The sequence below is a fragment of the Astatotilapia calliptera genome, chromosome 15 (assembly GCF_900246225.1).
Source record: "Astatotilapia calliptera chromosome 15, fAstCal1.2, whole genome shotgun sequence".
Taxonomy (NCBI): domain Eukaryota; kingdom Metazoa; phylum Chordata; class Actinopteri; order Cichliformes; family Cichlidae; genus Astatotilapia; species Astatotilapia calliptera.
The window spans coordinates 38826461-38850749 of record NC_039316.1 but is presented as its reverse complement, the minus strand read 5'-3'; the positions used below and the strand labels follow the sequence as shown (position 1 = coordinate 38850749).

General features: G+C 41.4%; 1 protein-coding gene across 26 annotated transcripts in view; it reads left to right on the top strand.

Annotated features, from left to right (window-relative positions):
- The window catches only part of ptprfa (protein tyrosine phosphatase receptor type Fa), a 361887-nt gene that overhangs the window by 70119 nt on the left and 267479 nt on the right, over nucleotides 1–24289 (top strand). The window contains exon 3 of one of the 26 annotated variants that reach the window (XM_026143457.1): nucleotides 10647–10737. The exons of the other annotated variants lie outside the window; for them this stretch is intronic. The gene's annotated coding sequence lies outside the window, so the exon portion shown is untranslated. The remainder of the gene's footprint in view (nucleotides 1–10646; nucleotides 10738–24289) is intronic. 26 annotated transcript variants of the gene reach the window in all.

The window sequence follows — 24289 nt, the reverse complement described above, 5'->3', positions numbered from 1 at the left end:
GAATCAGGGTCCTATGTGGTATCTTAGGTGTCTTGGATGTTGTTCCTGAAATCTGGAGCAACTAACCCAGTCTGGGGGTCACTGGGTTCTGATTACCACAGGGACCACCGTTGCCTTTTCCCTCCACACTTTTTCCTAGCTCTTCTCATAGCCCTTGGTATTTCTGAAGCTCATTCTGCCTGATGTTGGCATCTCATGAGTTACTTGGTTAAAAAAAAATTAAAATGTACACCCTGCCTGCTAGCATCTTACACCATGGTGTGATGTGCTGGATTATTTTTAGGAGTCCTGGACAAGTCCTTAAAAATCCGAGCTGCTCTGGACCTACATCTCCTGTTGTAGATGTCCTGTAGGGAAGGGAGAGCAGACCTGTAGCAGTGTTCTGCCACACAGATCACTCTCTGAAGGGCTTTTCGTCCTTAACACAGCTGTTCCCATACCAGGATGTAAAGTTCTGTGTGAGGATGCTCTCCACAGCGCCCGAATAGATAGTCCTAAGGATCCCTGGAGAGACTCCAAACTTTCTCAGTTGTCTCAGGCGATACCGGCGCTGCCTAGCCCTTTTGGACTGTGAGCAGTCCATGTCAGTTCTAAGGAGATGTCAACCCCAAGGTACTTGAAGGACAGCACCCTCTCCACGTTGATGGCCAGGGGCTTGTAGTCTCGCCGCTTTCTCCTACTAAAATCCACCACCAGCTCCTTGGTCTTGCAGACGTTCAGTTGGAGGTGGTTTTCTCTGCACCAAGATGCCAGGTTCTTCACCTCGTCCATTAGGCTGTCTAATCGTTGTTGGAGATGAGGCCCAACACCACAGCATCATCAGCAAACTTCACGATGGCGTTTGAGCCTTGAGTGGCCACACAATCAAGAGGTGTAGAGGGAGTATGTAGTGGCAAGAGTACGCACTCCTGTGGCACTCCTGTGTTGGTAGTGATGCTGTCAGAGACACACTTACCCACCTTCACGACCTGCGATCTACCAGTAAGGAAGTCCAGCACCTATGCACACAAACTGTTGTTAAGTCCAAGATCCCCCAGCTTTGTGAACAGTCTATGGGGCACTATTGTGTCAAATGCTGAACTGTAGTCTACAAGCAGCATTCTCACATAGTTACTCCGTTTCATGTCCACGTGGCTTAGGGTGGTGTGCAGGACGTGGGAGATGGCGTCTTCTGTAGATCTTGTCGGTATGCAAACTGGAGTGGGTCTGTGCTGCTGGGGATGTAGGAGGAGATAATGTTGTTCAACAGCCTCTCAAACACCTTCATAACCACAGAAGTCAGCGCAATCGGCCGGCAGTCGTTAAGGCATGAGGGCTTGTTCTTTGGCATGGGGAGTATAGGTAATCTTTTGAAGCACGTGATGAGGTCACCGTCCTCAGTTGTCAGGCTGTAGTTAGTGCTGGCCACCTAGCAAGGTATGCTTTTGTTTCTTTTTGTATGTGGGATTCTAAGGTAATTGGTTGCTATGTTCCCTTCTGGTCATACAATTCCCTCAATTCTGAACATCTTCCCTCTCTTTATTTACCATTTACCATATTACTACATATCAAGTTTTAGTGACATTGCTATGTTATTAGAACAACAGAACTTAATGGTTTAGATCTGTGTCATTATGTTCATTTACCACTGGCATGTAGCTTGAAGAACATTAGAACTAACCCCAACTAAAAAAAAGAGAAAAGTTTTCTGGCTAAAAATTCATTCATATTACATTTCAAGATGCAGGTATGTACTAAATGCAAGTACGTGGCAGATGAAAGAAAGATGAGGATAAAAACAGGTGATAAAAAAGAGTATTTTATCACATTCAATTTTAATTTGATAATTCAGCACATGACTTAAAGCACACAGAGACACTTTAAGCCACAGCCAAGCTCTGTATTGTATATCTAAATGGGAAGTCATCCAGAAAATCTTGCATATCCTTTAAACAGGCTACAATCTGGATGATTTGGTGTTAAAGAGACTGTTAACAGTAAGAACTCAGAACATATTAAATCCACAATGCTGGATTAGATTTAGATTCAGATCAGGATAGGAAAATTTAATACTGGCCATAGAGTGACAGTTGTCAGAAATCACAGTATATCAATTCATGTTGCTAATCATCCTTTGGCTACCCTGAGGTACCCTTGAGCATGGTACCATCCCCCACATACTGCTCCCCGGGCGCTGGATTGGTGGCTGCTCACTGCTTCACTGAGTGAATGGGTTAAATGCAGAGACTAATTTCCTACAGGATCAATAAACCATATCATATTATTATTATTATTATTATTAGTAGTAGTAGTAGTAGTAGCTAGAGAGAGGTCAGAGAGTACATTATGACACCTCATTGCGATGAACTAATCACAGGGAAAAACTGAATTAAAAAGATAACCCCAATTAATCATCTTTCATGGTGCCCTTTAATCTTATGTAAAAAGCCCATTACCCCTTTTCCACAAAGCCAGTTCACGTATCGATTCATGCTAAACTTGGAACTTAGTTTTGTTTGCATTTACACTGCTAGAGAATCAGCTTTTAGCCAGGACAGCTGGTTCCAGGCTGGCACCAACTATTTGCTGTGTACAACTCATAACCCATTCAGGGAATTTTGAAGGCAAGGTGTGTTTTAAGATATTTGAATAAAACTCAATAGATGACCACAGAAAATGGGGAGTGATGGTGGTGTGGGCTTCATTCCCTGGGGGCTTTGAACTTCCAACAGAAGATGGCACATGTGCAGGGTCCGGAGAGAACAAAGATGTGAGTAAAATGGTAAAATGGTAAATGGCCTGCATTTGTATAGCGCTTTTCTAGTCCCTAAGGACCCCAAAGCGCTTCACACTATATTCAGTCATTCACCCATTCACACACACATCCACACAGTAGAGGTCCAGAGAGAGTACAGAAGACTCAACAGATGAGTGTATAGGAAAAGGCATTACAGGTGTCCTGATGGAGGTACTAATGTTGTATTTTACCAGTGTGTGCTTGGCACTAACTGCCATGAGTGGCTTGTGATAGTTTGAGCAAGTGAGTTCACCTAATGATGTGCTTTATTTGACATTAGCCTAGATGCTAATTAGCAGTAGCTAATCACCAATGTTGATCACTAAAGTCGACTGTGGTAGTACACCTAGCGGGAGGTGCTACGAGCTCACATGGCTTGTAGCTGTGCAAGAGAGCAAGCTTGGGTGAGCTAGCGGGGAATATCTCCTGCTGCAGTAGCCTTAAAAAAAAGAATATTGTTCGTTCTCCTGCCAGGTAAAAATCTTTTTCGTATGTATATTATACTATTCCATGTGTTATCATGTGTTTGCTATGATGTGATGTGTAGTAATGGTTATTTAGGTGCTAATCGCTAATTGGGGATAAGCTAGCAAGCTTGACAATTAGCCATCATGCTAAGCGGACGTTGGTAGCCAAGTTCATATGTCACTGAGGGGCTAAGAGCTCACATGGCTTGTAGCTGTGCCAGAGAACAAGCTTGGGTGAGCTAGTGGGGAATATCTCCTTCTGCAGTATCCTTAAAAAAAGACTATTGTTCGTTCTCCTGCCAGACGCCTCACTGCTGTGCTGCCTTACTGCTGTGCTGCCTTACTGCTGTGCTGCCTTACTACTGTGCTGTCTCGCTGGTGCCATTAAAGGACCGGCGGCTGCCATCCATTCATCCATCCGGACCTCGATTATTTGGACTGAAGTACTCACACACACGCCCGCATTCAGTGCCATACACTCTCTTTATTTTGCTGGCCAGCTAACACCATTGGGTTTTTTTTTCTTTTTGCATTCACAAAGACTATCCAAAGACATTTTGGTTATTGTCAAATAGACACTCTCTGATCATGGACTGAGGAGGTTGTGGTGTTACAACCCCAGGACTGAGGAAAAAGACCCATTACACACATGAGCAGCGCATTGATAGTGTTTGAATGCGACTGTATGCTTACATGCTTCTTGCAAGCAAGATGTGTACAGAATAACTGTAGTGGTAGTGTAGCTTAACATTGGCAGTGAGATGAAGGTTTATGCAGACATTTGTGGTTAGGTGGTGCATGATAATGTCTCCTGGCAAGAGTATGTAGGCAGTTCCTAGAGGATGAAGGAATTGATACTACTGACTGGCATCCACGCTCGCCTGACCTAAATCCAATAGAAAACCTCTGGGACATCATGTTTTGCTCCCCAAAAATTTCAGGAGTTCAGTGAAACTCTGGTCAGGATCTGGGAGGAGACAATCCTTGACGCCACGTGTCATGTCATAAGGATCATGCCCCAAAGTTATCAGGCATGCATACAAACATGTGGGGGCCATACAAACTACTGAGTACCATTTTGAGTTGCTGCAATGACCAATTTCAGCAAATTGATCTAGCCTGCTGCATCAGCGTTTCAGTTTAATTTCTTGGTGACTCTGAATTAGGTTGATTATTTTAATTACCATCAACTGATGTAGAATCCTTTTGTTCCTAACTCATTACCCGTTCCATATCAGTATGGATATCCAGCATGATGTTTATTTCCAAATGAGATCTGATGTTTTCAAAGAGTTCCTCTAATTAATTTATGAGCAGTGTATCAAATACCCCAATACCTTCATCTGCATACTGTATGTATTTTACTGCTACTTCCGTATTTTACTTTATTTTTATTGTTAATGTTTTTTAATGCCCTATTTAACATCGTTACTTTATTTCCTCTTTCAAAAATTGTGTTTTAAGTTTCACTGCAACAATATAATTATTCACTGAGTTACTTACCATAATTAATTTGACTTGAAAATATTTAAAATACTGTACATTATTTCTGTTCATATATAAGTGAACTGCAAATATATTTTAATATTAAAATTTACATTAATTAATAACAGAGCATGTTTGCAATTACTTTATTTATACATATTTATATAATAATGTCTATCTTTGCTAAAAAAAGGAACACTTTTTACAATACATTTTCAAAGCGTAATACTGGTCTTGTTCAATAGGGGGCGCCATAGAGCGAACAAATGACTACACACAGTTCCAGAACACCCAACCTAATGGGGACTGCAATACCGCTGTGTGACCATTAGGGTCACATGAATTCACACACACACATATTTTGTCTGGAAATTGACCACATGGGGACCTACTTAGAAAACTTCACCAGCCATCTTTAAATACTGTTTTAGAGCTATTGGTGGGCCTGTGCCCGTGGGGACCTCACTTGAGGTCCCCACGGTAAAATGAGTCCCCACGGGTCAGTGTGTAGTTAGGGTCAAGTCCCCACCAGGTATGAATAACGAGAACACACACACACACACACCCACGCACACACACACACACACACACACACACGCACGCACACACACACGCACGCACACACACACACACACACGCACACACACACACACGCACACACACACACACACACGCACGCACACACACACGCACGCACACACACACACACGCACACTATAAATCTTGGCACAATGTTGCACAAAGCATCACTGATAAATAAGCTAAATAAAGCAATAACAACAGTAAGCAAACTCATAATAAGTAAATCCGATATAAAAATGGTTTTAAATATAAGGCAGGAAATGGAAACAGAAATCTATTTGTGATTGGTTGAGCATGCCAGGAGGTGGGCTGAGCTGTGTCACATTAGAACAACAAGATGAGTTTTGTATTGGAGCGGGAGATCGATGAGAACAGTAGGAAGACATCCTTCATCAGGTGCTGTTGGGAAAGTTTATCGAGCGGCTCGTAGTGGAGGACATTAATTTGACAGGAGTCGGCCTCCTGGTCACGCTGCTCACTCCTCTTACCTGTCTGCCCTCAGCCGGCTGCCTCGTTAGACACATCGGCCACGACAGATCACAAGAGGCGATGTGACCAACATGGGGACAATGACCCTGTCTGGGTTCTCTCAGCTGCTTCAGATTGGGAATAAAAGTTTTCTGTCCTTGTCCAGTTAGTTTGGACCAGCAGTAAACAAAAATCCCAAATACTATGAAGAAACGAAGCAGCTCTCATGTTATTTTACTGACATTATTATTAGTTATGCTCAAACATCCACCTTTATATCATAACGGGATTCTCTGTAAAAGAGATGGAAGTGTTCGATACAACAGCTAACTGATGTTTTTGACTGGTGGAAATGAGCAAAGAGGAGCTTATTATTCCTGTCAGCTTCTGCAAAGTTGTTGAATTGTAAGAAGACGACACAAACAGCAGTGCCACCGGAAACTATGACTGGAGAGCTGGTGTTTGAAGGAGGAGTGTACCTGACAGTATTTATAAAGATGGAAGTTACAAGGTGTGACACTACCTGCTGGTTTCGTTTGGGTCGGTTTAAAGCCCATTGTTGGTGCCATCTGCTACATTCAGAGCCAGGACAAAATACGGAGCACAGGGGAAAACTCAGAACTCAGAGCTCAGTCAGAGCTTACAGACTGGCCCACACATGGGCTCATTGCTATTTATGCTACATCAGGCTTAGAAGACAGTTTGCATTCTTGTAAGACTGAGATGATAATAATGATAAAAAGCCAGCAACAAATGAAATATTAAATATCAGTAAAAAATGAACATGGTATGAAATGCAGCAAGATTAGTAAATATTTGTAAATGTTCTGCATAATATCTGACTTATATTGAGTGTTTATGTCTCTGTTTATGTATGCCAGTACTGGGTTCTCCTCTGCAGCCCACCCATCTATTTATTTCCTAAATTTCTGTGTTTTTACATTTTTTTTAAATCAATTTCTGCTTAATTATGAAAATGAGGGGTCTGCCATTCAAAGTGTGTTATAGTGTCGACAAAAGTCCACAAAAGGAGCGGCTGCCCCCAGAGAAATTAAATGCTTAGCAAGTGTAACTGAAACATTTTATCTATTACCTTTACTCTTTTTAGTTGTATAGTTATTGCAATTATTCACTATTCAGCGTTGATGCATTTTCAACATAAATGTTTTTCTGCTTTTATATTAAACTTTGGTTTTGTGGTTTGTAAAGCCTGTGCGGGTCCTGGTAGGGACGAGCGGATTGTCAGTCACAACCACACAGTAGTCGTCAGAGCTCTCTATAAAGATCTTATCAGCATAGCAATAATTATTTGATTAATTACCAGGATGTAATGGCTGAGACCACAATGAGTTCTTTCTTGGCACGTGTGGATATACTTTTGGAGTTAACTGATTCCAGTTTACAGTAAAAATGTAAACAAAGCTCCGTCTGAGTGATGCTGATTCAGTTTGTTAGGATTCACTGACATCAAAGGGAGACATAAACCATGAATCAAATAAATATACTGCATGAGCCTCATATAGGCACGTTCTTGTGTTGATGGATGATCGAAGAGCACAAACAGAAGTGGGAAGTAAACTTTTGAGTGCTGCACCACCTTCAGAAGTTGATGAATACATTGCCTTGATCAGAGATCAAAGACAGCATCTCCCATCTCTGCCTCCTCTAAATCCCAACCACATCCACTCACAGAGAGTTACTTTGACTTTACAAGCTCTTTCTCATCCTGTGCACTTTCCATTGATCAATTAGTTTAGGTATCTCACCCTGACAGGGAACACGTCTCCTCAAAGCATAGATGATGTCCCAATCAAAAGACTAAATAGGCTATATATCTCCTGTCTATGTTTATGGCTGATAAGTAATGGAAAAAGCAGAAGACCAGGACTTTACATTTAGCATATGTCACTGTGAAGCTAAGTGTACACTGACAAAACACATCGAGACAACACAGGATCTAAAGAAAATTCAAATTCATTTCTGTAAGACAGTTCAGTTCAATTTTTCATCAGATTTCACCCACAAGTAATTAGATCATTCTCACGAGAAGAAAAACAAAGTGTGGTTCGGAATATTAGTTTGATACGTTGATGCTTCACGTGTTCGTTTCAGAGCAACGTTAGCCTGAGTTCTTTCATCTGAAATTACCTGAGATCTTCATGATTTATCACTTCTGGATTATATTTCCTGTCATGCCACCTTTTTATTCTTTTTATGTTTTTGAGGTCTGTCCCTCTTTTGATTTTATTGTTTAGTTATAAGTGTTTTTGTTTCTTGTGTGTGAGTTTCTGGGTATTTTAGCTTTATGGTTATTCTTGTTGTTCTGTTTACTTGTCACGTTTTTATTCACTGCAGTAGTTTCAGTTCTTTGTGTCTCACTTTGTTAATACATGGTGGTTATCATGCACAGTCTATGGTTGCTTCCTTTTTACTTTGAATGTTAATTTTCTTTTGTGTCTATTAGCAATTTGCTTTGTGCCTTTAACCTCCTCTGTGATTGTTTTCCACCTGCTGTTAACCCTTTACTCTTTCATTATTCCTGCTCTTGTGTTTTCTTATTGTGACACTTTTAAATTATGATTTATTTATTCTAGTCTGTGTTGTTTGCACCTTTGTTCATCTGCCTGAATTTTTGCTATTGGTCTAACAAAGGCTGAATTTAGTTACTATGTTGGACCAGTGTCCTGCTTTTGGTTCATCTGTTCCTGGTAACTAATGACATTGTGTTTGTATATCAGCGTTGGAAGTATGTTTGAATTAAGTGCTTTAAAGTTCACTTTACTAAATTATTTTTAATTCTTTTTTTTCCACATTTCACCTTTATTAATGCAGTTAAATCTCATTTTCAAGAGTGACTGTTTACCATTTCTGGGTCCAAATGCTCAGTTTGCAAAAGCAGAAGGGACAATTCAACCTTCAGCGATCAGTCAGCTGTTCTCTCAGGTACTATGGTAGTTTAATGTCCAGACATATTAAGCACACATACTTTAAATGGTAAATGGCCTGTATTTGTATAGCGCTTTTACTAGTCCCTAAGGACCCCAAAGCGCTTTACATATCCAGTCATCCACCCATTCACACACTGGTGATGGCAGCTACACTGTAGCCACAGCCACCCTGGGGCGCACTGACAGAGGCGAGGCTGCCGGACACTGGCGCCACCGGGCCCTCTGACCACCACCAGTAGGCAACGGGTGAAGTGTCTTGCCCAAGGACACAACGACCGAGACTGTCCGAGCCGGGGCTCAAACCGGCAACCTTCCGATTACAAGGCGAAGTCCCAACTCTTGAGCCACGATCGCCACTAAATGAATTCAGTTTTATTTAAATGGTAACAAAGACTTTTGCGTCAAGGCACTTATACTGTAAGGTAAAGACCCTACAATAACTAAGAGAAAAGCCCAACGATCACACGCCCTCCTATCAGGAAGCTTTTGGTGACAGTGGGGAGGAAAAACTCCCTTTCAACAGGTAAAAACAAGTTTAATTATAAATGTTTAAAGTGTGTATAAACACACTAAGAAACACTAAGAAACACTCAGTGCATCATGGAAACCCAGCAGCCGAGGCTTTTATGCAGAAAAGGTTCAGGGTCACCTGATCCAGTCCTAAGCTTTATCAAAGAGCAAAGTTTTGATGACATGTTACTTACAGAGCTATCAGCAGGCTAACATAAATATATTATTGCAGGCATGATGTTGGAGGAGAGTTTAATTGCTCTCGATAAAAGTACATTCTGAGATTCCCGTATCAGCAGAGACAAATGCCATCACATGACAGCAGGAGACGATGCACAAAACCTCAGCCGAGCAGTCGTGGGAGAGATAACCCCAGTCTCAACACAAGGACAGCTATCAGTATGTTGCAGTGCGGTTTGTGGATTACTTGCTGTGAAAAAGTCCTGATCCTAACTAACCTGAGAGTAAGCATTAAATATTTGGTGTGTGGGTCATACGATGAGTTCATACAAACTATGATAGACATGAAAGACCAACAGAAGCCTAACATGACAGCTGAATAGTTTTTGGGGTCTCATGTCTAGCAAAACATGCGATGAAGCAATGCAACACGTTAAAAGGATGAGTGCCTGATCCAGTGCAGCAGACGCTTGGACCTGGAAACAGGGTCGTTTTTTCAAGACTTAACAAGCTGATCAGCTGTGAAACAGCTGAGTGGCTCATTAGCATCCACTATAACAACTACCTCATATTTTGGCTGCGCAAACCTCACACAGCAGACACATTTCTAAATTATGTTACTTGAAAACTATGAAATTCTCCTTTTTAAACACCTCGGCATTCTCAGATCAGTTTCTGACATTCTGACTATTTTATTCTGTCCTCTGCAATGGAAGATGCACCTCAGTATTCATCAGTGGAAAAGTCTGAATATATTTGTTGTCTTGTGAAGCTTAAGTGAAGTGGATGATAAAGAATAAAGGAAGGCAGGAGTTTTTTGTCTTGGTAACAGCGACGTGTTATTTTAAAGGAATGGAAAGATTTAAAGGGGTTTAAACAGAGGATTAAAGTTCTTTTTTGTTCAACCTGGATCCTAAATTCCCTCTTTTGGGCTTTGAGTGATTACTATTTAGCAAAAATATGTGGAGCTGTTTCTTTATGAAATACAGTTTGTATGTGCAGCAGTGCTTAAATAAAATCTACACAAACATGTTCAGGGTTTTATTTTCTGAGCGATTGTTTGTGATTTCATCCTGTTATACCTTCATGTTTAGCAGGAAGTTCAACAAAATCATGAAAGAACTCAAACACAGGCTTTATTTGGCCTTCCTGAGAGCACTTTGCTTTTAATTAGGCATTTCTCCCGAGGGAAACTGAATCTAAAGTTGGATTTTTTCTGTTTGTTTTCAGAATCCTCTCATTCAAAGTTGTTCCAAACTCCACAGTTTATGCAGCACGGTGAGGAGTGTCACTACCCCCAACTTCAGTGCATCTCCTAAAGGTAGTCAGTGCAACTTCCCCCCACTGTGATGCATCATTTTGTAGCCACAATTAAACAATGTGCTATTATTTGTTTCTTAAATCATTCAGGTCCCAGTAAGATCCACTCCCTGTTCTCCTCTCTGTCATGTTTACCCTGTTGTCTTCCTGCAAAAACGCTCCTCCAGCGAGATATCAGAGTGAGACACTGTTTGATGTGAGATGTATCTCTCTAGGGATCTCTTCTATAATGTTGTCAGACACTTGGAACAACAATCTGAGATCATCAGCTGCAAAACTAGCACTTTTACTTTGATGCAGACAACAGCCTCGTGGGACTGTGCTCTAGTTGTTTCATGATTGGTGCTTAATTCGTTCCTGCTCGACTGTAGACTGATTCTAAAATGGACTCAAAAAGAAAACTATAAACGCTTTCTGTTGTCCTGAGTCATATATATATGTGTGTGTGTGTGTAGAAGTCTTGATTTTAAAGGTACCGTCTTATAAATAAGGCTAAAATCCAACCTTAGCTCTACCAGTTTGTTTGCCAGTGTCCTGATAACTGTCAATGTGAGCCACAAAAATGGGTAAAACAACAAGCCCACTCAGGTTTTTTATGGCGGTTGAGACTATTTTTTGTAAATACACTTTTGAGTGCTATAGACATTTTTTTTAACACTGGAGTCTACAGAGTTTGACTTTGGAAGCAGCCTTAATTATAGTTTTTGCCACTTCCACTTTGGCATCATGTTTCAGCTTCTTGCCCCCTGGTGGTGGCCCGTGTAGGGTTAGGGTTTGGCTACTAGCCATCTCATAGCAGAAAACTAATGCAAAAATGTATTAGACTGTATACATGGCTAAAAGAAAACCCAATCGTAATCGTCACGGTTCTGCTAGTGACTTGGTTGACAGACACTCCCTTTGCATGAATAAAAGACTTCCTTATCAATCCCAAGCTAACAAAACAACACCTATTTTATTTAAAGGTATAACTTCACATAGGTTACAGCTCTGAAAGCAGTGATGTGCTTTCAGCATCAGTACAGTAACGTCAGTAAAGAATACGCTTTCCTGTAGCAGCTGCGCCTCGTGTCCCTCATGTCGGGGCAGAGAGCCTAGACAGGTGTGAGTAGATGTGGAGCTCGCTGTGACTTTGCCAACCTGCAGCATCAGCTCTAACAAACATGTGGGTTGTTATCACCTCATTATTATGGCCCCCTGGCATGGCACATCCATGGGCTATGTGGGCGTTATGAAGCACTAGAAAACATCATCAGCATAGATCATCAGGCGTGTTTTGTAGAGGGGGCTGGTGATTGCTACTGATGAACACATTTAGATTCCTGTGGATATTAGGAGTGCTTTTGACTGCATGAGAAGAATTATACGGTAGCCTGTTGTGGCAGTCATGTGGCTCAGATTGCGAGTATTAGCGCTGGAGCACACTGCTGCTGCTTCTTCCCTGCACATCAAGGTTTCCATCATCCCTCACATGTGCTGACATGTCGATTTCCAAGTTTTAATACCCAAAATGCACAGACGTGGAGCACAGAGATGTTAAGTACCTGTTTGTGTCATGCTGGAAGGGAATGATTAGCTTGCAGGATTAAATCAGTTTTTGAAAATAAATGTAACTGGGTCCAGTTGGAACCAATCACTGGACAGAAAGTTTCATACTGATGAAACGACTTGTTTGACACGTAGAGATTATTGACACAGCTAAACCACAAATTTCAAGTTTGTTTTTGTTTTATTTATGATGAAAGATCTGTTGGAACCAGTGTTGCCAACTTAGCGACTTTGTCGCTATATTTAGCGAGTTTTCAGACCCCTTAGTGACTTTTTTTCTAAAAAAAGACGTGAAAGCGCGTATTGCTTTTACTCTCAACAAGCAGCGGGTGCTGTAACGCAGTCAGTTCTTCTTTTACTCTTATGCTGTTTTGTGGATCACAAGGTTTAAAACTACTTATAAACACACACACAAAGTAACTCCACCAGAGCGCCTATTTCGGGTCACTTTTGCTGGTCCAAGCCCGGGTAAAGGAGCAGGGTTGGAATTGTGACATTAAAAAAAACAATAATTGCTAAAAGAAATTTAATTTGTAGCTCTAAATAAACTCTAAATGCATTTAGGACGTTTTTTACTCACGTTATGTCTCTTCCACGATGTTATTTCTCTCTCCAACAACATAGCTTACAATTAGATTAGCATGACCAATTATGCAAATTAGGCGATGGCGTCATTTAGCGACTTCTAGCGACTTTTAGGACAACCAATAGCGATTTTCCTTACTGAGGAGTTGGCAACACTGGTTGGAACTCTGACTGAAGCCTGATGCTACCAAAATAACTCAACACCCTTTGTTTATATCTAGAAGTAATGCAAGTGCATTCTTCTATAAACCAAAGCTGGAGGTAATTCGGTAGAGTTCAGGTTGAACGTCTTGCACGTCTAACTTTCATGCAAGAGACAAGAATTTACAACTCTTCTCAAACGTGCAGTTGCTGTAATTTAAGCCTTTAAATGCTCGGCACTCAACAATGTGTTTTGATCGTTTTTGCTTCTGTTAGATGTTGGAGCTTCACTGTGCCGAATACATTCAGAGTGTGACACTTCAGTTCATCTGCTGAAAGAAGAAAGTTTCGCAGCGCTTAACTTGAATTTCGGTTAAAGCCATTTTGCCTGGCAGGATGTTCAGCCATGACAAAAAGGAGCAAAACGTTTATTTGAGTTGAAAGACGTGAAATGAAGATTCATGCTATGGCAGCTGTGCTCTGCCTTTTAATGTAGCTGGGTTTATACACACATTTCTGCTGATTGTGTAACATCTGTGACACACCCACCAATATGTTTCTAGAAAATGTGTAATTCAACCTGGAAACATGCTGTTTTCAAATTGAACATACCCGAAGATTTGTGATATCTTAACTATTTTTGATGCTAATCCTGGTCCAATAGCTGACTGGTATGATGTGTGAACCTGAGCAAAACTAAAAGATGATCCTGCAGTGATATAGAATAGATGCAGTCCAGCTGTAGAATTAAAACCTTTACGCTGTTTGCGCATATTAAATGTTAATTAAAAGAAAACAAAGAAGAAAAATCATTTTACAGGGTTGAACACTTATCTAAACCTTATGCTCTTCGTTTCACGAACAGTCTTGATTATGAAACCACACCATAGATATGACACAGTAAACATGATACAAAGGTTTAGTGTATTACATGTAAAGTTCTTTATTATTAAGAAGATGCGAAGGAAATCAAGGGTGCGATGTTGAATGATGTAAGTGCACATGCCTCACAGGTTGGATGTCCAAGAAATGTTGACGTTTGTTGGGTGAAGTGGTAGAGAGTGTTCCCGGGGGGTGGAGAGAACAAGCTTCAGTGCACATGTAGGTTAAGAGAACAGAGGTGATGAAGAGGAGGTGTTACATAGGTATGAAGTTAAGGAGAGAAATGCGGATGGACAGATGTTAGTGGATTTGCTCTAAAGGAAGGCAAAAGCATGGAAGCATGTATTGATCACATACTTCATCTTAAATTATGTGGTGGACACATTGTTTAAGAAGAGTAAGGAACGTAGAGTATAAGTGTGGACAAAGGTGCAAACAGTTATCTTATGCACAAAGTTGAACCTGAACGAGAAGAGTCTGCAAGGTGGTGGCAGGGGAGAGTGTGTCTGCATGGATGGTAGTCTGTAGGATGACTTTGGACTTCAATACCAAGTGAAGGCATATGCATGGCTGCATATTACCAGTGCTTGTCTTAAGACAAAGACCAAACTAGATCCTGTGTGCTATCTGCTACTATCTTCCTGTGTGAGGGAGTAAAAAAGAGATGAGTGCTCGTTTTTAGTATTTCATTTCTGTTCATTGTGTGTTCTCCAGCTCTTGTGGAACCGTGGGAAGCAAACTGTTTCAAAGTGAAGGAAGGTTTGATTGGACAGATTGTGAAGTCTTCTCAGATTGAGCAACAGCTCACAGAGCATTGTGTGTGACTGTCAGAGCCAGCAGGAAACCTTTAGACAGACCTTTAATTATCCGCTGATGAACAGAGGCTGTATTTGTAATTAGAGAAAGAAAATGTTAATGCATTCTGTGGAGGATAATGGCATCACGCTGCCCAGGCATAAATCTCCACTCTGTGACTTTGCTAATCTCACGAGGCAACACAACCACACTGATTACCGTTAGTGTGTCCACACTGCAGAATACCTTCCCGGCATTAACTGTCACCAACAGAAAGCAGAAAATGATGCTGCACTCGTCCACGCAGAGAGACCGCTGCATTCTGTAGAAAACCTTTAATATCAAACAGGAAAACTGTTACATTGTGTTTATCACTGGAGCTGCTCTCATAGACTGAATTATGATGGTGTTTCTGTTTCACATTAATGTAGCCTGACATCAGGTTTCAATGGGGTGTTATTTTCCATTTATCAAAGCAGTAGTATTGAGTGAAGTATCTCTGCAGCCAGTGTCGTTTTCAGTTTCTGGTGAAGTCATGGTTGCTAGAAGCAGTTAACATTTCTCATGCCAAACAATATGTCAGTGTGCAAGTGTGTCCATTTCATCCATGCCTGTCAGTATTGTGGCAATTTCTCTGCTGCTGTTTGTATTAATACAGATATTTTAGCGGCTCTGTCACAGAAATATGACGACAGGTTGATAGTAAAAAATGACAGGGTGATGTTTTCCACTGCTAAAGTGCTCTCAGAAACTCAAGAGAAAATGCAGCCTTTGTTAAATCAAGGTGGGGCATTGCCCCAACATATCCTCTCTCACCTGTAGCGCATTGGTGTAGGTGAGTGGAGCGTACAGGAGCCAGGACATGGGTCAAGCTCTCAAATCAAATCAAATTATTTCCAGCACAGTTCTCACATCTGCACAAATGCAATCACATGGTTTTGGGAATGGAGAAGTTAAAGACCTTTTATTGACTGCGTTGGATATTCGTGTTTCACATGCACCACTGGGCAATGGTGCACGTGAAACACAAACGTATAGAAAAGTTCAGAGTGCACTGCGAATGTGAAAACAGCTTATGATGGGAAATTCTAATGACTCATAAAAGTGAGGTATGGTGATTTCTCACATAATTTTACATGGCGTCTAAAGGACATGGGTTCAGGGAATGTTAGATGATCCCCATCAGTTTGGTGAACTCCAGTTTAGTCCTTAAACTACAAAGCTTTGTGTTGCTTTTGTGAAGTAAGATATCCCAAGTGCCAGATTGCAAAATGAGGACGCTACGGCTATGATGGTAATTTGTAGCCATGCCTTAAAGAGTTCTTAAACACACCATATATATATATATATATATATATATATATATATATATATATATATATATATATAACCAGCTGTTCTCCACCAACCAGCAAAGGTGTACTCTCAGTGGCAAGGGAACAATAAGAGAACAGCACCACCAAGGCTGGAGACGGAGCAATACTGGAAGAGCATATGGGAGAAGGACGCAACCCATAACGGCAATGCTCAGTGGCTAGAGGATCTGAGGGCAGACCACAGCGACCTCCCTGAACAGGGTCCAGTAACCATCACAGTGGCAGATATCCAAGAAAGGGTCTCCAGTATGAAGAGTTGGACAGCACCAGGGCCCGACATGGTTCACGCCTACTGGCTGAAGAAGCTGACTGCACTCCACGAGCGTCTGGCAGCACAAATGAACCAGCTGCTAGTTAACGAGAGACACCCGGAATGGCTAACCGAAGGTCGGACGGTCCTGATCCCCAAGGACCCCAAGAAGGGAGCGGTCCCCTCCAACTACCGACCAATAACCTGCCTCAGTACTACATGGAAGCTCCTGTCAGGCATCATATCGGCTAAGATGAACAGGCACATGGGTCAATACATGAGCGGGACACAGAAAGGAATTGGCAAGAATACCAGAGGTGCAAAACACCAGCTACTGGTAGACAGAACAATCAGCCGAGACTGCAAGACCAGACTGACCAACCTGTGCACTGCCTGGATTGATTACAAGAAGGCCTATGACTCAATGCCCCACAGCTGGATACTGGAATGCCTAGAATTGTACAAGATCAATGGGACCCTAAGAGCCTTCATCAGGAACTCAATGGGGATGTGGCGTACAACACTAGAGGCCAACTCCAAGCCCATAGCACAAGTCACCATCAAGTGCGGGATCTACCAAGGAGATGCTCTGTCCCCACTGCTGTTCTGCATAGGCCTGAACCCCCTCAGTGAGATCATTAACAAGACTGGCTACGGATACCGACTACGGAACGGAGCAGTTGTCAGCCACCTCCTGTACATGGATGACATCAAGCTGTATGCCAAGAGTGAACGAGACATCGATTCACTGATCCACACTACCAGGTTATACAGCAATGACATTGGAATGTCGTTCGGGCTGGAGAAGTGTAGTCGGATGGTATCAAAGAGAGGGAAGGTAGTCAGAACTGAGGGGATTGAACTACCAGAAGGCAACATTGCAGACATAGAGGACAGTTACAAGTACTTGGGGATCCCACAGGCAAATGGGAACCATGAAGAGGCCGCTAGAAAGGCTGCAACCACCAAGTACCTGCAGAGGGTCAGGCAAGTCCTGAGGAGTCAGCTGAATGGTAAGAACAAGATCCGGGCCATCAACACGTACGCCCTGCCCGTGATCAGGTACCCTGCTGGGGTAATAGGCTGGCCAAAGGAGGAGATAGAAGCCACTGACATAAAGACAAGAAAGCTCCTGACCATGCATGGAGGGTTTCACCCCAAGTCCAGCACCCTGAGGCTGTACGCTAAGCGGAAGGAAGGGGGCCGGGGACTGGTGAGTGTCAGCACCACAGTCCAGGATGAGACAACGAACATCCAAGAATACATTGGGAAGATGGCCCCAACTGACCGAGTGCTCAGTGAATACCTCAGGCAGCAGAAACCCAAGAAAGAGGAGGGAGACGAGGAACCATCATGGAAGGACAGGCCCCTGCACGGTATGTACCACCGGCAGATAGAGGAGGTGGCTGATATCCAGAAATCCTACCAGTGGCTGGACAAAGCTGGACTGAAAGACAGCACAGAGGCACTAATCATGGCAGCACAAGAACAAGCTCTGAGTACAAGATCCATAGAGGCTGGGGTCTATCACACCAGGCAAGACCCCAGGTGCAGGCTGTGTAAAGATGCCCCAGAGACAATCCAGCACATAACAGCAGGGTGCAAGATGCTAGCAGGCAAGGCATACATGGAACGCCATAACCAAGTGGCCGGCATAGTGTACAGGAACATCTGTGCGAGTATAACCTGGAAGTCCCGAGGTCAAAATGGGAGATGCCCCCAAGGGTGGTGGAGAATGACCGAGCTAAGATCCTGTGGGACTTCCAGATACAGACGGACAAAATGGTGGTGGCTAACCAACCGGACATAGTGGTGGTAGACAAACAGAAGAAGATGGCCGTAGTGATCGATGTAGCGGTTCCGAATGACAGCAATATCAGGAAGAAGGAACACGAGAAGCTGGAGAAATACCAAGGGCTCAGAGAAGAGCTCGAGAGGATGTGGAGGGTGAAGGTAACGGTGGTCCCCGTGGTAATCGGAGCACTAGGTGCGGTGACTCCCAAGCTAGGTGAGTGGCTCCAGCAGATCCCGGGAATAACATCGGAGATGAAGAGCGCAGTCCTGGGAACAGCTAAGATACTGCGCAGGACCCTCAAGCTCCCAGGCCTCTGGTAGAGGACCCGAGCTTGAAGGATAAACCGCCCACAGGGGCGTGCTGGGTGTTTTTTTTTTATATATATATATATATATATACACATATATTAGGGGTGCAAAATATATATATATATATATATATATATATATATATATATATTAGGGGTGCAACGATACACAAAATCCACGGTTCGATACTTTGGTGTCACAGTTCGATATTTTTTCGATACAAAAAATGTTCATGCATTTTTAATTTGTCATTTATTAAAATGATAAATATATATTTTCACTCAAAAGAACAGTTTTTAAATTTAATGTTGCTGAAACAACAAAGTAATAAAATAATAAATCTATCTGATTGAGGAATCCCTCATCTTTGGAAAAGAGAGTTTATTACAGAGAAATGTCTCTTTCAAAATAAAAGCTATACTATACGCTTCTTCTGGGCTATATTCTCAGCAGCATATTAAACATATCAGGTCCCCATAAGGAGAATCCTGTGCTAACGGCTGTCTAAATGACTCGGGTAAAGTTTGTAGCATGCGTGCTTGTTGTTTTTGTCTGCTTCCACTTGTCTTTGCACTAGGATGATGTCGGTGTAAATGTGCAGTCATATTCGTTGTGTTCCCACTAGTGCCGTCAGCCTTAATCATGTTGAAATGACATTAACGCCATAACGGCAAATCTCCGCTAACGAGCTACCGCGGATCACCCCGTGCATGGGGCTGGACGGCCAACACGTTTATGAGCTAACTGCGCTAACGCACTAGCTCCCACCAATTGAGCATTGTGTGGCACATCTGACATACTGTTTTACTTTAATCCATGACGCGCTTACCTTCAGGGTCAGTGGATCTGCGCTCGACAGTGCAGCCTAGGCGGAGTAGTCGAACACAGATCCACTGAGCTCTCAACACAGACAGCATCATCAGAAGAAAAGTTGATAAAATAAATTACAAAATTTGTATTGTTCGATACATATGCGTACCGAACCGAAAGCACTGTATCGAACAGTTCAATATCGATACGAGTATCGTTGCACCCCTAATATATAGATATATATATGTATATATATATAGATAGATAGATAGCCTTGCTGCATTACTTTTATGGCATGGTGTTTAGTGAATTAAAAACCTTTGAATCAAAATTACATTTGACTTTTATTTTCAGAGCCTGTGGATCACTTAATGGAGCCCTGCAGGTTGCCTGCATCAGGATTTTCAAAACTCATATTGATTGGTCCGTGTATTGATGTTTTTGCCGAGGCCTAAATGCTTTGATGTCATACCCATGTCACGTTCTTCCTGGAGACAGTCGATCTATACTGTATCTCATTGATGCCTGTGTGATAGTATTCATATTACGGGCTATATTAAGCACCATCATGTCACAATGACAGCGCTCAGGCTAAAAATAGAGAGCAGCAGAGCCAAATGAAAATCTAATAGCCATAGATTACAGCTCTTTAATAATGATTTGAAAGATGTGATGAGAACATATTAGAAGATAATTGAAGTTCATGCTCAATTACAAAAACATCATTCAGTGATCAGAGTCTGAAGGTTTGAGCATCCTTCATCAGTATATGTTGTGTTTATTCAGGTTGTTTTAAATACGTCCTCATTCTGACAAGCACACATTCAACAGATCTGTTATCCTGTGAAATGAAGGGGATACAGTTCAAAGATGCAGACAGTGTGACCAAGACGGCTGCATCATTGCTGCTTTTTTCTCAATTATGATACTTCATTTGATTTTGATTGGACGAGAATGAGATAATTATAATATAGCCAAAATTGTAGACAAGTGAGCCAGAGCCTTTTTGAAATGGCAAAGCTTGTTGAGCCAAGACAGAAGGGCTAAAATTCCTGAAATGGCCATTTGATGTTGGTTTTGATCTCTCATCGTTCATGAGCGCATCATTCCTGGCCATGCTCGCTGTGCTGGTGTTTGCAGCATTTTCAAATGAGATTATGACAGATTCTTCTCATGCAGCAAACCTGCAGCTGACCTGAGCTGCGGCCTGCTTCACCCGCATGCAGCAGTATTGAACCAGATGCAAACTATCACACATGTTACTTACTACCAGTGGCAGCCTGTCAGGGCAAGCAAGGCAGGCCCTGCTTGATCAGTTAAATCTATAAATAGCCATAATACTCAAACAAAGAGAAAGTAATTTTATTAGTCCTTTATTTATCCAGGTAAAAAATCTCATTGAGATTAAAAATCTCATTTCCAAGAGAGACCTGGCATCATAGCAACAAATCTGTCTACTCTTATTTCAAAGAGTGATCTGTGTCATAAGTTTCTCTTTGTGCCATCCTTTCAATTACTCCCATCTTGCAGCTGCAGTTAGCTGTTGTCTCAGGAAGCAGGCTTAATTATACATGCCTTCAGTTCCAGTGAAAGCTGTTGTGTCCCTCAGTGTCGTTGGCTTGTCTGTCTCACTAACAATGGCTTGATCTTGTCGAGCTATGAGGCCAACAGCTTTTTCTGATTATTTGCACATTGTGGATAAACCTCTGCTCTGTGATGACACTGATAGGAGACCAGCATGTAAGACAAGCTGCTGCTGTCGGTCCTTTTCCACTCTGGGATCTGTTGACATCTGAGTGATGTGTGTAAACAAAGCCAGCACTAGCAAGTTAACAAGCAGTCTGATGGTGATTTCATTGTAGCATATACGTTTTCTCTGATTAACCACTTTACTCAATATGTGTGATGTAAGAAATCTTTATTAACTCCTTCAGAACATTTGTAAGGAAAGCCTTGATGATGTGGAGGGAACATCAGCTTCTCCCACATCTGTTTTAATAAAACAGGGACGTTTAAGAGGTGCAGGCTCAACAAACATTTTTATGATGATGTTAAGTCTAACCAGCTGTTTTGTCAGCAGTCTACCATTTTTCTCTGTTATCTTTAATATCCATCTAGATATTGACAGTTTACTATGTCACACAGTACTCGAGCCTTTTAATTCAGCGTGATAAATAAAAAAGTAAATAAAGGTGTAGTCCTGTTTTTCACTGTAGTACATAGTGTTATGAAAAACTTGTAGGTATTGTTGTCTGTGTCAAGCACCCATACAGTCTCTGGATGCACCTTTCAACCCAGCAAACACTTTTTCTCCCACCAATGATCCCACTGGAAGTCCACAACGATTGCTTTCTGAACTGACCCCACCTGCTGACTGCAGAGGTGGTGCATGTGTGTTTTGGGCATTCAGTCAGAGGTTTCATATGAACAGCCCACCCCTAAAGTTGGTGTTGGAGCTTTTTCCCGAAGGAGAAAAGTGATGCATTGCACCCTGCTGCTCAGTAGCTGAGTAAGCCTCAACATTTCCTCCAGACTTTTGCAAACCAACATTTTAAAGTTTGAGGATTATTGTATTATTGTATTTCAGCCTGACACATCCTGCTTCTGAATCTATGATTTCAGAGGGTCATTAAGAGGCAGCTCACGTCAGTAATCACAGATGCCGGGTGACTTTGTTGTAACTCAAATAAGGGAAAGGAACTCTACCAGGTGGCCACTCACTTTTAAGGGGAACTACAGCTTGTTTGATGTGGCTTTTGACCTTGTGAAATTACTGGAGTTCATTTTGCTGAAATGATAAATCTTTACGAGAAACATGAGCCTGCAGGCTTCTGAAAATCTGCTCTGTGATGTTAAGTCAAAATGGATACCCCCATCAGAGCAGCAGCACAGGTAAAGAGAGATGTTCTTTGTTCATGGATTTAATGCCATTGACTTTCTTGCATTGAACCAGGTCCTGCTGTGATAAATCACTCTTCTGTAATAAAAAGTTTTAAGTCCCTTTAAAAAACATTGAACCAGTGGTTCTTTGGTGAGGCTTAAACACATCAAACTGTGGGGAAAACGGACCGACAGGTGATACCATCTGAGGGTTTGTGAATCAAGCGGAAACTTGTACAGTATGTTGGCTGTAGCGACTTGTCTCCGTCTCTCTGCCTTTATGTGTCGAATTTCTTTTCCACACCAGATTATGGATTTTCTACTATTTCTACTCTTGGTAGAAACTTTGCCTCTTGATCACTTCTGAATTTTGTTATTATATTTCTGATTGATATCAATCTACTTCACAGGGCTGAACTTGTGTTGGTCATATTTGCTTAAAACAGCTGGTTTTGTCACAGTAGAATTGAGTCTTTATCTACAGTTATGTCCATAAGTTTTTGGACAATGGCATGTTTTCTACACCAACACTACGAGTTTTAAATCAGTCAACATGTGATTGGACTGCATGCTTTTGTCTTTATTCAGAGGCTTTCACAAAAGCATTTCATTACCTGTTTAGGAATTACAGACACATTTATACATAGTGCCCCATTTTCAGAGGATCAGATGTAAATGTGCGTTTGTTAAAACCCTAAATCAAAGCAAAAGTTTGACATTTTTATCAAACAATGAAACGATGTGGCAAAAATACAAAAGATTTGTTGTTGTCCAAAAGTGTGACAAAGTGGGTGGAAACACCATTTGTCCACATTAACATTCTTATTTTGAGTTAGACATATCTCATTCTGTAGCAAGCAAGCATGTACTGGGTTTGTTTATGCTTTGCACTTTTACAGATTATGTAACATAATCTTGGTTTAAATCAAGCATGCTATTTATTTCAACTGTTAATTGTCTAGTTTGAACTCACCTTACCTACCTGTGTCCCAGGAACAAAAGGAGGAAACGTAGCTTCACTTCCTGTATTTAGAGTTTCCTAGTTAGTCTGAGGTCACAGGTGAAGAAGGGGGAGAATCCTTGTAATTTAATAAAGTTGATTTTAAAGTGTGTTTATAGAGAAATAGAGTTATTGCTGTAATATGTATTGATGACACTGTAGAGTTTTATTGCTAGGAAAGAGTTTCAGTAAGTAGGGAAATGTTTGCCTTACCTACCTAATGGAGCAGTCCAGGGTGTTTGGTTTGGACTGTTTAAGCAGAAGAACGCAGGTGTTTGAAGGACCAGGTCAGTGTAGCTGTGTGCATGTGACTGTAACTTCTGTTGATCTAAGTTCAGTTGTGTTTATTTGAACCGAGTTAACTATGGAGTTGAGTTTCTTATTTATTTTTGTAAATATTGTTTGGTCACAAAAATGCTGAATAAATCACTCGCTACAGCATCAGTCTCCTGCCCTTCTTTAGCCGCTTAGGCCAAGTCTTACCACACTATGGACCTACATAAGATTTGTATTGACTGCAGTTACTTTGGATTTCTCAGGGTTTCACACGTTCATTGACCTGAGCTGTCAGCTAAACAGGTTTCTGTGTATAACTGCAGAGGGAGGACTGTGCTCGTTTTCTTTGTTTACATGAGACTCGAGAAATAATGAAGCAGTTTGAAGAAAATTTTGTTGGATGATTATTGAATAGAATAGAATAGAATTCAACTTTATTGTCATTGCACATGCACAGGTACAGGGCAACGAAATGCAGTTTGCATCCATCCAGAAGTGCTTTAGTGATATAGATATATTACAATATATATTAGCAATAATATAGATATGTAAGTATATTACAGAAATGGGTCTATTATGGTATGTTATAATGTACACGGTATGAAGTATGTTGTGAATATTCTATAACTATAAGTATGTACAGGCTGTAGTGAGTACAAGCTATGTACAGGATATGAACAGGATATAAATATGAAAAACTATACAGAATATGAAATAAATAACTTTACAGAATCTGAGATATACAGCTATACAGAAATGGGAACTATGCAAGTTGTAAACAGTTGTAGGGTTAAAAATTATCGTATGTACAGAATGATTATTTACACAGAGCTATACAGTAGTGCAGTTAAGATAAGTGAGGGTGTAGATAGTTTCTACAGAGGCTATATAAAGTGCTAGTGGTTGT